We start from the raw sequence: 13,800 nt of genomic DNA, 5'->3' as shown, positions 1-13,800 counted from the left end.
AACTGGAAGTTCTAGACAAGAGTTTAAAAGAAACTGAGCTCTGTGTGTCAATTAAAAAACTACATGGATCTTGCAAATATATATATGCTAAAGAAACAGCTCAACCTTATTTAAGAATACTCTAAGATTTTTCATTTGTTGAAAAAAGCTCTTTTATGGATATTTATTTATTGAGCATAGATATGTATCTTTGCTTAATGATAGATATTCAAAATATAGTTGAAAGGAGAAAAATGTCCAGTGACTGAAAATATTCACTGCTCAGTCTTACTATCTTGGAATATTCCACCCTACAATACTCTCAGCTAGCCCTCAAAGCATACATCAACCAACAAAGGAATTATGTCCCAAAGTTATATTTTGTTAAAGTCCATTTAGCACTAAAACTTACCATGAATGACCACCCCCAGAAGACAGCATTCACGTCTGTAACTTATATTGAGTTTAAAGTTAATATACATTAAGAGTATGAATCTTACCATTTATAATAATTATAGCTAGCTTTTAATGAGAATCTTCTGCATACCAACACTCTGCTAGCATTTTACATATACTTTTCACTTTAATCTCAAAAGTGCTGTGAAATAGAATCATTGTAACCATTTTATAGAACACACTAAAGGGCAGATACCACAGCCAAAGAGTGAGATCTAGAAATCAGGCCACTAGAGTTTGATACCTGGCTCTACTGCTTATCAGCTGTTATGTTTTGGGCAAGTTTCTAAATGTCTATGCCCAACTTCTCATATGAAAAGAGTAAACTCTAATATAAAATAAATGATTACTAGATATTGGGAGAGATACCAGGGGAGGGTAGCTTTAAGCAGGCTAGGTTTGATCAGTGTACACTGTATGCGTGTATCAAAATATTACACTCGCTAATGTGTAATTAATATATATTAATATAAAATTGAATTAAATTAAAAGATAACCACTGTTGGCTTAGAGACTGTATTAAAGGGAGGCCCAGAAGATGTGGAAAATCACTTAGGAGACTTACCATAGCTCATCGTGGATTGGATAATATTCCTCCAGTCCTGAAAAAGGAATTTATTAGAAATGGATATAAAGGCCTATATTTTAATTTAAAAAATTAATTATACTAGTGATGTAGTTTAGATACAGAATGTTCTCCCTAAGCCTCATATGTTTGGAGGAGGGGCTTTGGAAGGTGGTTGGATAGGAAGCACTATCCTCAACTGTGGATTAATGCACAATGATTTCAATAGCTGAATGTGCTATTAGGAGGTGGGGACTGGATAAAGTTGGGTCTCTGGGAACATGACCTGGAAGGGTGTATTCCTGTCCATAGTGCCTCCTTTCTCTGTTTCCTGGCTGTCATGGGATGTGAAGCCATCTTCTACTGCCCTGCCACAACGGAGCCTACCAGCTGGGGACTGAAACTTCTGAATTATGAACCAGAATAAACCTCTCCTCCTTTAAGTTGCATTTGTCAAGTATTGTATCTCCACAACAAGAAAACCACTCAGACAAGAAGTAATATTTGGATGATATGACATAGCTATAATACAGAACAAGAAGTTCTTGACAGCAATAATTCAGCATGAGGCATTAATATATGGCTAACCAAAAATAATTTTTAAAAATGAAAAAAATGGGACTTAAATCATTTTATGAGAAATAATTAGAGCAAATTGTTGGGGAATAATTATCTACAAATTTTTCTTGTTGCTGTACCTCTTGCTGTACCTTTGTCCTAAATTTTTGTTTTATTATGAATTGTATCTTGATGTTCCCTCAAAGCCTCATATGCTCGTGTGGGGGGCTTTTTGGAACTGGCTTGATGTAGGGTGTGTGATACAAGGATTAGGAGTACGTGGCACTAAACTAGTCTGTTGATTGGTTTAGCATAGTTCTGTGTGTGAATACTTGGAAAACCTACTCTGGATATGGGTGACACCATCCAAAAGACTTGTTACTTGGATGGGATAAAAAAGAAGGCGAACAGATAGGAGATATACATGTTTTGTTAGCATTGGAAACAGTAACTCAGTGAAGCCTGAAGCCTGAGTCTATCCAGAAAGGATGTAATCAATTTTGACATCATGTTAGAGATGAATAAGCATTGAAAGATAAACCAAAGAATCATAGTATATTCTACCTTTAACTTTTTGTAAACCATGTTTTATGAATAATTTCAGTTTTACCAAAAGGCTGATATATTTCAATTTGAAAACATCAGTATTAATTTTGAGTTGGCAGAGGTAACCTAACCAACTACCATTATGTTTGTTACTAAGAGATATACCTTTCAATAAAATTATTGAAGTGCAAAAAAAAAAAAAAAGAAAGAAAGAAAGAAAGAAAGAAAGAAAGAAAGAAAGTAAAGGAAGGAGATGCTTGCTTCATTGCTGCTACAGCTTGCTGCCTTCCTGCCTGCCATGCCATGAACAATTTCTGCTCTCTAATCCCTCTCTGCCATGCCACCTTGCCTTGGAGCCCCCTGATTAGGGACTAAATATCCTAGATCCTAAACTAAAATAAACCTTTCCTCCTTTAACTTTGGATATCTAGTATTTTGTCTCAGCAAAAAGAGAAAAGTACCTAAGACACTTACAAAGTATTTTTATCTAGCAAAACTTTGAAGGTAGACATACTGTCTCCCTCTGAGACAAATGTCAAGAACTAACTGTGAATTATAAAACATCAGGTTCTTTAAAATTCTAGTTCCTCTTCTGTGACACAAGCTTTTGTGTGCAGATACCACATGACTCTTCACATTGCCTCCTGGGAATCAGAGTTCAGGGAACCTTGATCAAGACTGATTCTTTAGCTACTGTTACGGGAGTGAGTAACGGACCATCTCTGACTTCTGACCCAACAGGTCATCTCCTGCCAGCAATCAAGGAACTGTGACAAGCTAACTCATGTCCTTCTAAGTGGGGACAAATATCGGACACTTCAGAGCTCTGGACAGTGTTACTTCCAAAACTTGTCTATTTTCTCCAGCCAAGGCTATGTGCAACACTCTGAGTACAGTTAGCTGAGTTTCCACCAGGACTCACATAACTGGAACAAATTCTGTCTGTCAGATCCTACTACAGTGGGAAGACAAATTCAATAAAGGGAACAATTATCCAACGTAAAGGTCTTCCCTAGAAGATAGTTACTTGTTACCAGAGGAATTCTGTCTGTTGATACATACCTAGCGAGTAAAGCTGGGTCAGAATTGGAGTAAAAGTTCTTTCAGATCCATTCCAGGGGATGCTGTGAACTTTCCCATCATGTGACTCTTAAGCCTTATTTAGTAGAAGTAAATATCCATTGGTTAGGCAACATCCCTAAGGAATCATATAATAGTGGATGAAGGAAAACTTGTTTGCATCACACTAGTAGGGATTCCAAACTGAGATCAACCATTTATTATATGACCTTGCATTTAACTTCTGTAGTCCTTTATCTGTCATATGAAAATCAGATTTCTTACTTCATAGTAAGAGTGTAAGTACTAAATGAAGCAATGTGTGTAAGTACTTAATTACTCTCTCCACCAACAAAAGCACAAATTCAGGAACATTTGAACAGTACTGCATCCAGTCTTGAAGTTTAATACACAAAAGCCTGAGTGAATGTGAGAGTGTTAATAAATGAATAAAATAGTAAATGTGGCTGACCTAAAAACTAAGCTAAGATCCTAGGGTAGGCTCTCTTTGTATCTTCATCTCTATGTCTGTCTGTTTCTCTCTCTCTCTCTCTCTTTCTCTCTTAGCATTGAGAGATATATTCATATATGATTTCAACAAAAAGGCCATATTTGCTCTTGCATAATTGAGTGACACTTGTTCCTTTGGGAGGTAAGAGTATGGATGAGCTGTCTCACTGTCACATCCTGTGACTGATTTTCAGCTTTGTAACACTTCTGATTAGCACCAGTGAGTTAGTTGCTATGGCTTTACAGTCTGAAGGATTTATAGTTTTTTGTGAAGCTATTTAAAAATTCTCCAAAAAATTTACACTTAGAAAGTGGGAAGTAAAACAGCACTTTAATGCTGGTTATATATATTTTCTCCCTTCAACTCCAATTTATTTCTCTGATGGGCTAATTTGAGGAAATAGATTTGTTTCCAATCATTTACTCCTACTTAGAAAATCAACCTTCTGTCTACATGAAAAAGTGTAGGAAAGCTTGCTTAACTGGTATTATTTTAGCTAGATACTACTATTCAGAAACTTCTTAAAAACAACATAAAGTAATAAATGTTGTGCTGGGCCACCCAGAAGCCTTGACATCAGATGAAACTGTGGATGCCTTAGCAACAGCAGCTTTGTAGTCATGGTAACAGCCTTGCGCTCCATAGGCAAAACCAATGAGCTTTAAGCATCACTACATTCTGGCTAAGCTTCTCTGACCTTATCAGAGAGCAACAAGATCTGTCTGTTCTTCCAAGTGCGTGTGTTCCTCAGTAAAAAGGGAAAATGTGCGTAATGTACCTGATTTAAATGTCATACTTAGATTATTCAAACCAGTGAATCCTTTACTCTAATTTTATAGGTTAAATGATATGCTTTTCTTAACATAGATTATTGATTTCAGTAACCTATTAGCATTGTTACAAGAGTAGAGTGTGGCTTGTCTATTGTGATAACTAAATATTTCAGTGGAATAAAATACACATACTTTCCTTCATTTACACAAATTAGAAACCCCAGGGACCTGAAACATAAATTTTGCATGTTTTTTGAATGTTTTTTTTTTCTCATGCAGGATGATAATAAAAGATACTACTATCTTTCAAATTAATATGTTACTTCAAAGCTGCAGTAGCACAAAACGAATTTGTAATTCAATCTATACCTCACCTGCAACTCTTTAGAAATGGCTTGTGATTTCCACTGAATATATCCTTCCTAAAACTAAGGTAGTAAACTATAACCCTGAGAGCTGCTGCTCATCTTTCTGAATCTTAAAAGCATGATATAGCAAGCCAAGGCTAAGTAACCAATTCATAAAAGCAATGTGAGTAATTTCCTTTCATTTAAGTCTGTTAGCTGTTGATGGATATGTTATGTATGCTTGTTTAATCCCATATGCAAATAGATTATACTAAAACAAATGAATTTCCCAATAGTACATTCTTCGATTCTTACTTCTTTCATACTTCAAAACAAAGCATATCAAAAATAGCTCAAAATATTAAGCTTTGAGTTATATTAATATTGCATTTATCCTTTTTTCTAAGGTCCATTTTTAAAAATGTATTCTATCGGCATTCCCATTGCAGATGAATATAAGACAAAAACTCAGTAAAGAAAATTACTCTTTATAAATCAGTTTTAGAGTTCAAGGTCCTGAATTCAATTCCCAGTACAAAAAAGAATTCAGTTTTAGTTGGATGTATTTCAAATGGTTCTAACCTTCCCCACGTCACAAGAATAGCTCTTTCGTTCATGTATTCAGTTTAATGTTTATAGAGTACCTATTGTGGTTTATGTTAAATACCAGTGAGGATACACAAAAGAATGAGAAATGACTCTTCTGCTGAGGAAGTTTGCCAACTATGCTTCATTGAAATGGATCTTCATCTTTGGTCAGCTGAGCCATATTGAACAATGACACCAACTCTCCTATCTTTATTTCCTACAAAACACATGGAAAATTAGAGGTTTACTTCTTTTTGAAGTAAAGAAAGCAATCATGAATGTGCCATCACTGAGTATGTTTTTTACCACCAGTCCATAAAATAACATTCTAAGTATTTTTACTAGAATTGAAAGGGTTTTTTTTTTCAATAGGACTACTACAATTGTTTGTTTCATGGCATTAAATCCACAGTTTACACTAGACAAAGAAGATATTGGTGGTGAATATATTGGAATTGTCATTAAATGGGCAACAACGAAAATATTTTAAATGAAACTCATATTTGGTGAATTCATCTTAAAAGAAATTGTTGTCCAAGAAATGACTTCAACTCTGAATTTTGTATTGACCATATGAAATGTAAAAGCCAAATAGAAATCAGCAAACTGCTTTGAAAATTTCTGATGTTTCCATGAATTCGTTTTGATAACAGAATATTTAGAACTATAAGCTTCAGGGTTAGCTCATTTTATCCTCAGCAGCCAATACAGTCTTTGTCAATACCTCTAAACAGAAAAATTTAAGGGGAATTATTGTGTTGTGACATCACAAAAATAATATGGCTGAAATGGACCTTTGGGTTATCTAGGCCAACCTTACCATTTGTTACTAAGGAAATGTCTAGCAGTACAGTAAGTTTCCTTTCAGTTTAAAATTTCCAACTGGATTGTTTCTTAACAATCCAATCAAACTGACAAACTGTTTTGGCATCCTTGTTAACTTCTTGTCCAATAAATGTCGCTTCTTTTTCAGGAACATTTATGTGATTCACCTGCAGCAACTTCTTTTCACTCTATTTTTCTTGTTTCATCTAATTTTAATGACTTTAAGTCATACAATGACTAAAGTTCATGACAATTATTAAGAGAAAAGTATTAACTAGTCTTCAGTTGAGGTAAATTGTGCTAGAGATTTGGCCCAAATATGGAAAGAACTGGAAAACAATAGCAATCTTTAAAAATGTATTTTGAGTTTTCCAAGTTCATGATTTGTTTTGTTCAGGATGTCTTTTGTCTCCATTATATTCTGGGCATTCTTTTTATGCTTTTATATTTTCACATTCTTTACCAATTCTCTTCTAACAATAAATTTATCCATATTTCCTTCATGAATGTCTTAATAGTAGCCAAGCTGAGAAGTCACTTGACTTCCAGTGACTAAATATGAATATAAGCCAGATACAAACTCATAGTCCTGTGCAACCATTCTGATTCTGCAGGGATGTACACACACACACACGAAACACACACACACACTCACACACACACACCTACAGATGAACAAATCTGACTTATAAACTGGAAACAAGCCTAAGGTTTGAGAAAAAGATAAAGCAGCCCTTTACCAGCATCCTTTCTGTTTAAGGTGACTTGCTTGGACTCAGTGGCCTCAAGGGCACATATTGTGTTGTGTCTTTGGCAAGCATATGGAAGAGTTTCTCCACCCAGAGCACCTTGTATCCTAGTGTGTTCCTTCCCCCTTCTTGCTTTGAAAGCTTTCTTTCCCTGCATATTATGCCCTCAAAATCCTAATCCCTAAGACTAGCTCTAATCTTCTAAATTATTTATCCGAAAGTAGTAATGGAAGATAATGATTCATGGATACCACAGTGGACCTTTCTGTATTTTAACCTAAGTAAGTCAGGAATTTCTAGTTCTCTCACATGTTGACTGGAGATATTTAAGGATTCATACATTGCTATACTTTTTAATTCATTCAGTAAATAGTTACTATCCACTATAAACTAGCCTTATTTACTTACAAATGTGTAATAATACTCTCATTCACTAAGGATCTGTTATGAGCCTCTATTAGTTTTTAGGGCTGATTTAACAAAATTGTCACAGGCTAAGTGGCTTAAACAACAAAAATTTATTTTCTTACAATCCTACAGGCTTAGATCAGGTACTGGCAGAATTGGTTTCTGCTTGATTTATATTAAGTCTCCCATTGGTTATGCCCTCAACAATCTTTCCTGTGAACTCATGCTTGTCTGTGTCCTAGTCTCCTTTCTTGTAAAGATACCAGTCATATTTTTATGTTCCCTCCCACCCATGTGACTACATCATACTTTGATTATATCTTTAAATCCCTTATCCCTAAATATGTTCATGCTATGAGTCATGAGGACTAGGGCTTCATTCAGTTCAGCCAATTACATGGGTTCACACTATATTGAACAATGTACATGTGTTATTTTAATCATTAAAAAGAATCTAGAGTAGCTTATCTTACTGTTCAAATTTTTCTGTTGAGTAAATGAGGTTCAGGGAGGATCAGTAACCAAATACTAGACAGTGAGAATGTAAATTCAATAGATCACTTTTTCTGCTAAACCACTGTGCCTCCAACTAAGATTTAGGACTAGTCAGCTTTGCTCTTAGACACATTGGTCATTTTTCCTAAAATTGTTATTTCTTGGTAACAGAGACTTAACCAGTATGTGGAAAAAGATTCTCTTAGAGACTATGTTCAAGACACAGAAAAAATTTTTTTTAAATTTTAAAATAAAAAAAAGAAACAGAGAAATGAGTTAGATTTTAATAAGGTCTCTTTAAATTAGCAAGTATTTTTAGACAATTTTGATCTTTTTTTATAATAAGCAAGTCTCAGAATTTTGTGTTTATCCTGGCAACAGTGACAGTTTTAGAAATATCTATAAAAATTAAATACCAAAAAGTGAAAATAATGTTATTTTATATTACTTTATAGGGAAGAACTTATATTTAGTGATTCTAACAAAAAGGAGAAATCAATGAAATAGAATGAAAGTTAAAATTAGAATATTAAAGTGGTATACATGGAGATTAAAAGTTGTTGAAAAATATTCCTTTATAGTTCAGTCTTTATCATAAAAGAAAACCAAAAGAAATACATTTTCAGCCTATAGATAGTAATATTGCAATGTCATCTTGGTGTAGTTATGATGTTTGAACAAATCAGTTGCAACGGAGTGATGACAGTATAACTTAGCAATAGAAAAAAGAAGATAAATTATGTTCTGCAGATGTAATTCTAAAAGTAGTTATTTTACCAAAGACCCAGTGCTGTACTCTGACTACAAAACCCTCAGCAATGTCAAGCAACCTTGCGGGGCACCAATACCCAGCATTTCTTTGCTGCCCAGGCTAGCACATGGCAGTTATGGGGTCAGCCTATGGATCTGATGGCATGCAGGTAAATTGGTCTCTTTCTTGTCTTGGCCACTGATCTTCCTAAATCCAGTTTGGCAACTTGTTCTTGGATATTCTTAATCCACAAGTGATTTGATAAAATTAGATAGTGATAAATATAAGTTCATTAAAAGAAATAACTGAAAATCATTCATAGTATTAGAGTATATGAAGAATAGCAGGATATAGGAAATAAACACCATGATTTTACAATACACACATGCCCTTCAAAGCAGGACATGAGATTTCTCCAGTTTTCTGGGCAAGAAAATCAGGTTACTATCTGCCAGGCCAGAAATTTAATTACCAGCTAAACTAAAGGAAACTAAACTCAAAAAAGATTACTTTAGTGATCAAACTTTGCAACTGATTTGCAAATCTTGACACATTCTATTACGCATAGCTCTGTGCTAGGCAGTGAGACTTAAGAAAAATATTTAGAAATTACAACTTCTATCTAATAAATAATTAATAAACAAGACTTTAATTCACTAGCTTTACAGAGCAGTAATGCTTACCTCCTTCAGGTCACTAAACTTTGGTAATCTTTTGAATTTATACAGCCTTTTCCTCAGAAAGCATAAAAGCACATATAGGACCGTAGAGTATGCATAGGGCCTTTGGAGAGCTCTATAGACACTTTTCATATGAACTCTAACATGAAAAGCATAAATTTCCATTGATTTGTCTTTTTGTTTCCTCAGTTCAAGAATTATCACTTTACGAAAAATAAATAGAAATAAGACTGTTTGATGTCACTATCACTAGGGATAGAGAAATGAATGTTAGATTATTTCATAAAAAACAAGGCAAAGAAAGATATTCTACTTATTAAGCAGCTGTGTCTCAGGAGTCAGTAATCATGGATATCCTTCATTAAGGCATCAGTAGCAGAGGTCAGTACATGGCAAATAGGGCATCCTGCTTTCTGTGCTCTAAATGATCAACCCTATGAGTATTTGACATTCTTTAACACACATAGCCCTTATTTAAAATTTTTAAGATAAACTTACCCTCCTAAGGACATACTCCAAAATATTCATTCAACAAATGATTTTTGCAGTAAATATAATGATGAACAATTACATGCTGTCACTTCATGAAATTTAAAGGCTAGAAGAGCCAATTTTTTAGTCATTAACTTTACCTTAAGCTAAATATATAAGACAAAACAAACAAGCTAAGTTCCTTGAAATACCTTTCAAAGTCATGAAAGAACACTGCCCCAACCCAAAATAAGTAATTTGATTAGACTTTTACTACACATGAAGCATTACCTATAAAGAAGGCATCAGTTTATTTCTTAATGAATTTATAGTTTCATTGGGGAGATACTATAGTAGCTAGAAGTCATACACATTTCAAGATCTAAGTCTAAAACATGTTGCCTGTTTTCTTCTTTTTGTGTTTTATTAGTATATGTTGGTGATATATGGTAATTACATTCTTACTGCGTATATACAATGTTGGTCATTTCTGATCCCCACACTATCCTCCCCATCCCTCTCCAGGTCCACTTACTCAGCTCCAAAGTACTTGCTTCCTTCCTAGAAAAACTCCTTATCTTTTCTGACACTCAGTTTCTTCATCTTAAAATAGAGAAAAAAAATAGTAGCTTTACCTAATTTTACAAAATTAAAAAATAAAAATTTAAAGATTGATAGCATGTGTTCAGAGATAACTATCATAATTCCTAAAAGATACATAATAATTTTATTAAAATAACACCAAAACTTGCAGATAATGACAAAATGTCAAATAATTATCCCAGATGGTAACATACTATAAAAATAGTAAGCATGGATTAAGGTGATTAGAAACTCTCAGGAAAAGCAGAACCTGGGCTTTACCTTAAAATTTGAGTAGGATATGGGGCTGGGGATTTAGCTCAGTGGCATAAGCGCCTGCCTTGGAAGTGTGTGGTCGTGAGTTTGATCCCTGGTACCAATAAAAAAGAAAAAAGACAAAAAAAATTGAGTAGGATTTGATGCAGGAAAAGAGAAGACCATACTAGTTGCAAAGTGACATAAAAGATATATGGAGACTGAATCCACATGTTTTGTTTGGGTGACAGTGCATATATTAATCTGGCTTGCATAGAAGATGGAAGAGGCAGAGTTAGGGAGTATCTAACGTCTTAATAGAACAGTAAGAAAATGAAAAACTTTCCACCAGAAAATTGTTATGTTTTAGAAAGATTTACTACATTATCACACAGAGGGTAAATTTCATTGTGGATTAGGGCTTAAGAGATGACGATGACAAGCTTGTTAAATGATGTTATTTTTTAAAAGCTGACACATGATATAAAGGATTCAGCGAGATACAAGTAAAGGGCCTAACGAAAGCCTTTTTGGATGATAACAGTTCAAATGGAAATCAAGAAAAGAGATAAAGGTACTTATTGGTAGAGATAGAGATAACTTGCATATTGTTGATTTAATAAGCAGACATTGGAACTGTAGTAGTGGTCCTGAGTGACTTAGGGGAATGGTGACACTAGGGATTAAGGAAATTAGGAAGTGGGTTTCTTTTGATTGGCAGAAATAACTTTAAACAATTTATTTCCTACAGGAAGAATTGTGTCTCATTAATAGTTGAATTCTTACATTCAGTATAGAATACAGATTGTGAACTTGAGTAGTGTAAGTGTGCATTTGAAATTCATTTAAAATCAAAGTCTAAAATAAGGACTTGCATGGCCAGAGAATGATATTTGATCAATTCTATGGGACAGAAACAAATTGTTGGTGTAGTCCATGAATGAGAACCAGCAGATATTTATTCTGCACCTTAATACTATTTTCATGCAAAAAAAAAAAAAAACCCTTCAATCTGTAAATCTTTGTTTGAAGACTTCCTTTGGGTGAAATTATTCAGTGCTGTATGTTTTGTTCTCTCTTCTAGAGAGAGTTCAGGAGCAAAATCAGAATGGTAATTTGCTTAATGGCTCACCTTTATGACTTCTTAAATCACTTCTCACTGATGCTTCCTGATATACCTCCTAAATTAATCACTTGTACTTGAATTCTGTCCTTTGGATCTATATTTGGGGGACTCCCATTAATTAGGCCAGTGGGAATGACCTAATATGGCCTTTAAAGGGAGTAAATCAAGAGAACCCAACCTCGGTGAGGAGAGTAGCCTGACAGAAGAGAACAGTGGTGCGGTGCACAGGCAAGCCAACCCAGCCCACTTTCAGGCCTTGTAGAAGAATGAGGCACAAGCATGCTCTAGATTCCAACAGTGAAGCTGCAGTTCGATTCCAGGGTGTGAGTTCTAAGGAAAGATAACAGCTGTGTGCGAATTTAATTAGATGAAGTAAGTTAGTGCCCCAAAAATCATCACAGAGAAAAAATGAATGATGTGGAAATGAACTGAAATCTACTTATGTAAAGGAAGTTAGCAGAAGCAGGCAATTATACCTCTGAATCCTAAAATCTACCCAAGTAAGCGAGGGTAACAGAGCCAAGCAGAGAAGATTTGAATGGATAACTGGAGAAGGCCGGAACAACTGAGTTTTGGGAGTTCTGTTATTACAAGCATTTGGTCATTTATTTTTATTGAATCGCTTTTGGATTTTTCTGAATAGTGGCATCTGTCTACTAGAAGCTTTATCCTCTGTCATTCTTTTAAAATTTGGGTTTTAGAGTTTTCCTCTCTTTTGCCTCAAGATGATACTTTCAGAATCTTCCCATGAGGGACTCTCTGTTTTCCTGCTGTGTGTCTGTGTTCCTTTTGATAGTATTATGTTGGCTGGCAATAGAAGCAGTCACAGCTGGCTGATTCAGTAACTTGGCAAATTCTTGGCCTGATACCTTCCACTGTTGCTTTGTGCCATCTTTTTGAGCTCAATGCCAGCCTTAGGCTCAGCAATCTGTGCCAGAGATTGATGTGTACCTCTTGCCTGTTGTACTGTGATTCACCTCTCTGTTAAGCCTGTTGACCAATGTTTTCAAGCAGGTTTACTCCAGATGGCTAAAGTGTATCCTGCCTTTCACCCCAGAATGTATAGACTCCTTATTTCACTTCTTTATGAAAGGTAAACATTTTGAATTGATTCAGGACATGGAGGCAGCCACAATAGTGGATCAAAAGGACTTTCAGAAGTGCTTCGGAAGGTGGTAAGAACAGATAAATAAGAGACATCTGTGACAAAATGTAGACAGACAGCAGAAGAGGAGAAAAGGGAGAAAGAAATAGTATAGATACAGTATAATGTTATTGATATAATAAGCACAGATATAAAGCTTATTTGAACACATGACTAAGCTACAAAAGAGATGATTTCTGTGCGAGCAGAGACAACAGTAAATATATGCAAATACATTTGATTAAAATGAATGAAAAGGGGTTTGCATTGTGGTTCAGATGTCATGACTCATACAGTTTGACTTTGCGTCAGGGCTTTAATGGAGCTTGGCTAAAGTACTGCTGTGGATTTAATCAGTTTTTATGTTAATAGGGCCTGTTATCCTCCAGTAAGAGAAAGTGAAATCAGCATGAGGAGATAGAGAAATAAAAGAGGACTGATAAGTGGTCAGGAAATCTACGCCACTGAGGACAGACGAGGAAAATGGCCAAAGATGATATGTCCACAGTCTCCATTACTTGTGAACACTTGAAAAACTAGACTTCTCCACTACTTCAATGTTCTTATCTATGAAATTAGCATAATAATAGTACATATACATAGACTTGAGTGTTGAGGAAGTTGATTACACAGCCAAGATGTCTTACGTGGAGTTGGCATTCAGTGAGTAGTGTTGTGCATCCATCTCATCTCAGGTGGACATCCCTGGTACCAAGAGTAACGCCCAGCACATAACAGGTGTTATTTATCAGTTGGATAAATGAATGATCTTATCTCATGCCAGGTATTAAAGCATAGTTTTTGTGTTAAGGCTGAATATTTTGATCATCAAGAAAAAAGAGAAATGAAGGTTAACAAAGACTGAGGCTTAAAAATGCCACATAAATCAACAATTTTTAATCTTTTCAGACTCATTTTTTCTTCTGAGAATC

Source organism: Cavia porcellus, unplaced genomic scaffold, assembly GCF_034190915.1.
Source record: "Cavia porcellus strain 051 isolate PalLab524CR breed Dunkin Hartley unplaced genomic scaffold, mCavPor4.1 scaffold_11, whole genome shotgun sequence".
Taxonomy (NCBI): domain Eukaryota; kingdom Metazoa; phylum Chordata; class Mammalia; order Rodentia; family Caviidae; genus Cavia; species Cavia porcellus.
This window is presented reverse-complemented; position numbering follows the sequence as displayed.